We start from the raw sequence: 4,723 nt of genomic DNA, 5'->3' as shown, positions 1-4,723 counted from the left end.
CCGATATCCTTCGGACGGCCGACAGAGGTCTGTTTCGGATGTTCTGTACGTCCGCTGAACATCCGCAAACAGCCGGTAGACGTCCGTCGGCCGTCCGAAAGGTGGCCAAAGGTATACGGTTCGCCCGCCGACGGACGTCCAGTTGAGTACGTCCATTGGCGGATCTTTCTCGAATATTCGCATATATGGTGCATGCGTGCTTTTTTCACTACGCGCGATGCAATAAAACCAAAAACAATTTTATGCATAGCAGGCATATTTTATTGTGGTTGATGATACATCAGCAGAGCAATGGGTCATATTCGGGCAGTCTCTTAAATGTGACTCTTCAAATGTGGCAAGCTTGGGACACACATGCGTAACCTTCCCACCCACAGGATTTCTGAAATAAAAAGAACGCGGCAAACATCAGTCATGTGAAACAAATGGCACAATGCAGCAGCCCAAGTAAAAACATTGGAACCAATTAATAGAAGTGTTTAATGCTGCAAGTATAACAGACAATGCACTTTAACAAACACCTCAATAAGTATAAGGCAATAACAGCTGTCACTTTTCCACACCATATTTGACAATGTATCTGTTATTTATTTATTCTCATGGGCCTTAGGGCACTAACCTGCGCAGCACTGTACACGACTGTGCACAGAAAGCCGCAAAGCTTCCGTTGCGAACCACTACGAACTACACGTGCTTCCTATGGTCTGCCTTTCGCGCGTTGTCACTCTTTATATAGGCACAGTGAACCTAGCGATGCCTTAAAAATTAACAAGACGCGAAAATACTCCGTCCCGCAACTTTGAAGAGGAGTGGGAATTAGCCGCGCGAGTTGAAGGCTCCCGCAGCTGTGTGATGTAGGCTCCCGAAAGTGTGAGAACAGCACACACTTGTGGAAGCAATCTCCTCGCGCTTACTGCTCCCACTGTCCTGTGGACGAATGTTATATTAGCATGCTGCATTGTCCTAGAAGCAAGTTCCAAGAAGTGTACTGGGTACATACCTTCGTAGGCAATCACATGTGCACTAAGCCTTCTTTATACCAAGGTCGACGCAGTACGGGATTCCGGTGTTCCACAAGAGCTTCAGGCGCTTCCCATATCTTTCGAACTGCTTAAGTTACATACTACTTTCGTCCACAGACGGAACAAAGCCACACATTATAATAACAGAGCTATAAAGCTCTGCGCGACAACACTACGCGACAAAACAACAACAGCGCTACGGAGCCGTACTGATAGATTGGATTGGACTGACCGCGAATTGACATCTATGATGATGGTGATAGCAGAATGCACGGGAGTTTTGATACTTACGAATGGTTTCAATGGCAAGTTTAGTTAGCAAAACGGTGGACTTGTCGCACAACTCCACTAATTTGGAGAAGTTTTATAAATATGACACTAGTCATTAAGTTCTTGCGAAATTCTGCAACACCTGCTTCCCCTCTTAGATAAATTTAGCTCGTTGGCGGCTCTTGCACTGCAGGTACGAGTGGAATCGCACCAATTTACAAACATCTTCGCGTCAAACCCTCCAAATGATGCAAATAAAACAGTATACATACACGAAAGACGCGAATTTTCTGTGAAATAAAAAACGTCCATACTCATGGCCTGGGAAAATACTCGGCCTTACATCCTTCGGACGTACACCTCGTCTCTCATGCGGATATACGAAAGTGGACACTGTCCGTACGTCCGGCGTATGTACGAATACGGATATCCGAAATCGGATTGTGTTCGTACGTGCGATGGACGTCCGATCTCGGCAAAGGACGTTCGGATCTAGCTCGTACGTCCGACGGATATCTGTGGTTGCTTGGGCTTGAATTCCGGCTCCTTTTTCCATTTCTTTTTGTAGTTCCGGATGTACATAGCCAATTTGCCCATTCTGATTAAAGTTCTCGTAGCGATGGATCTAATGCCATGTCATGCCACTAACTTCCGCCGTCCTCGTTCTTACAGTGGGTTCCGCGCCGCGCCAAAGGATGACGCCATGGCACCGCATGAGTGCACGTGGATTACGCAACGGACACGGCGCTCTCGCGTAGTTCGCGATGAATATCGAGGGCTGCACATGTGCCGCTTGAGGCTGCAGAAAAAGCGTAGGCTCTTGCGAGTTGCGCGCTTGGTGTGTCCACCACGAGATTAAGAAGAAACAGAAGAATACCTTATTAATGCGTAAGCATAACTTTCCTCATGCGTATCTTGAGCAGAATGTGTTCGCAGAACCAGAATAAACAATACAAGAAAAGAACATGCCTGACGGTGGGTTTCCAACCATCCACCTACCGCAGCCGAAGCGGACCCCAAACCACTAGACCACGTCTACGGTTAACGATTAATACGTGAGGATCACGAAACCGCGCAACAGAAGCGAAACAGTAGCATTTAATGCTTACGCATTCGTACCACGTAGGGACTTAAGTTCTCTTTGTGTTTTACTTCTATTCTGGTACCATGGTCACCCGTGGTACACCGTCAATGGGAGAACGCTCACGTGTGCAGACGGCAACAGTCTATGTTCGGTGGCGCGCGGGCGTGGGTGGCGTTAGTTCTGCGTTATTGTAACAGAGTGCATTATAACTACTTTAACTTTTTTTTCACGCATGAAAAAGATCTAGCCAAAAAGTAGCCACATAGCCAAAACGAAATTTCTGACGCCAACTCGGACAAAAAGTAGCCCAATTTGGCTATTAATAGCCCAATCTGGCAACCCTGCTCAGACACTTCCCAGGAACGGACACTTTTCGACGCAGATTCCGGAATCGAAGACTTCTTGCTACTCGCGCGCCATCGCTTGGGGCGGCGGCGAACATCAGATCGCGGGCGTTTTCCGATGGTGGCCGCATGCCGGAGCCACTATGCCGCGTCAAGCATAGAGTATGTGAAACGCAGTGTTGTCGGTAACGCGTTACAAGTAACGGCGTTACCGGTGACGCGTTACTTTTTTCGGTAACTTAGTAACGTACTCGTTACCATTTCGGAACTGTAATGGGTCACGTACTTACGTTAACATGTTTCGGTAACTTAAGGTGTCACGTTACTAGTTACTTTTTATTTCAGTTGTCCCCCTCGGCCTCATTTTCAAAAAAAAAAACGCCGAAAATGATGTTGCAAATAAACAAAATCTACAGGTGCTCTCGACGACCTTTGTTGCGGCTCGCATGCAGCCCTTGACGACGCACCCAACTAAAAAAAAAAACACGAACACACATTCGCACACTTGTATTCACCCCCAAACGACTCACACACACAATTCTCTAAAGAGTGGTCGCATGCCGAGCCACCAATGGCCATTTGCAGAAATCTGTAAGTCGACTTACAGATTTCTGCAAATGAAACTCATCAGTTTCTCCGTAAACTTGTTTTCCAACCAAAAGGTCTCGTTCCCAGGCGACACTCTCGCATTCTTTGTGGAAGCAGTTCCCTCTTCTGAGTAAACTCGGGAATGTCGCCAGTTTACTTCAAGATGGCCCCACGAGAGCCGTCGAAAGAGTACAATGGTACAGCACAGCAAAGGGGATTGCAGTCAACCGGCTGTAGCACCGAAGTAGAGGAAAATAGAAGGAAATGGGCTTTTGTTCCTGTGCCGGCAGTAGTGAGCTACCTCATACTAAACTTTCTAAAAATTTTCTGCTTAACGACACTGTCGCTCCAACTTTCTCCCTTCATAGTCATACCCCCCGTTCTCCCCTAGCCAGAACAAGGAACAACCCACTTCCCACAGCACTGTGACATAAAGGACGGCCTCCCTCCTTTTCCTGCCCAGACTGTTGCAAGCAGAGTGTGACCATCCGTAGATTTCATTCGCCTGAAGAGCATGAGCCTGTAGTCTGGGTTTGAGATCTTTTCGTTGGAAAACAAGCCTTGCAGAGCAGACGAGTTACAGGTTACAGTTACAGCGAAGACGCACTGATCAAAATTTATGGCCATGGAGTAACGGCAAAGTAACGTGCGATACTTTCTTTCGGTAACGGTAACGGTAACGCGTTATCTTTTTTTTGTAGGTAACGTAGAGCGCTAACGCGTTCTTTTTTTTTAGCGTAACGACTAACGTATTTAGTTACTTTTTTTTCGGTAACGCCTACAACACTGGTGAAACGACAACATGCACTTTGCTATGCGCTCAACTACTGCCCTAATTATAGCCTCTCTAATTACACACATACTCATTGGCATACCTAGGGCCGCAGGTTCGAATCCGGACTTAAGAACTGAAATTCTTGAGAAAAATTTAAGCGGGAATTTTTTACTTTATAAAGTTACATCATTAGAGACATTCGGCGACCTACAAACCGCATTACACGTCGTTTTGTAGCGATAGCTACACTACGCCAGCTCTTCGAGCCTTTAGCGTGTCACCCCTTGAGCTCCGTGGCGGCGCCGTGGCCTTGAGTCGGTTGGTCACGTGGTGCGGAGCAGCTGCTGCTGCCGGCGGCGTGGCGCGCCGGCGAAAGCGAGAGAGAGAGAAAAACTTTATCATGGCAAGTGTGTTTAGACCCCGCTTGGGTCCCTGGACCACCGAAAGCGAGCTGCAACAGCTGTGCATGCGCCATGTGAGGGAGACGGGGAGAGCGCTCGCTCTCACGTTACTCCCGGTATAACCGTAGCTATACCACAGCCAATTTTTTAGTCACTTTCATTCCACAGATTGAAGTGTGACGCCACATTTCGCGTGACATCACGTGTCACGCTGCCGATGAGACGACGCCGCTTTTCCC

Source organism: Amblyomma mixtum, chromosome 6, assembly GCF_055824585.1.
Source record: "Amblyomma mixtum isolate Tamu chromosome 6, ASM5582458v1, whole genome shotgun sequence".
Classification (NCBI taxonomy): domain Eukaryota; kingdom Metazoa; phylum Arthropoda; class Arachnida; order Ixodida; family Ixodidae; genus Amblyomma; species Amblyomma mixtum.
This window is presented reverse-complemented; position numbering follows the sequence as displayed.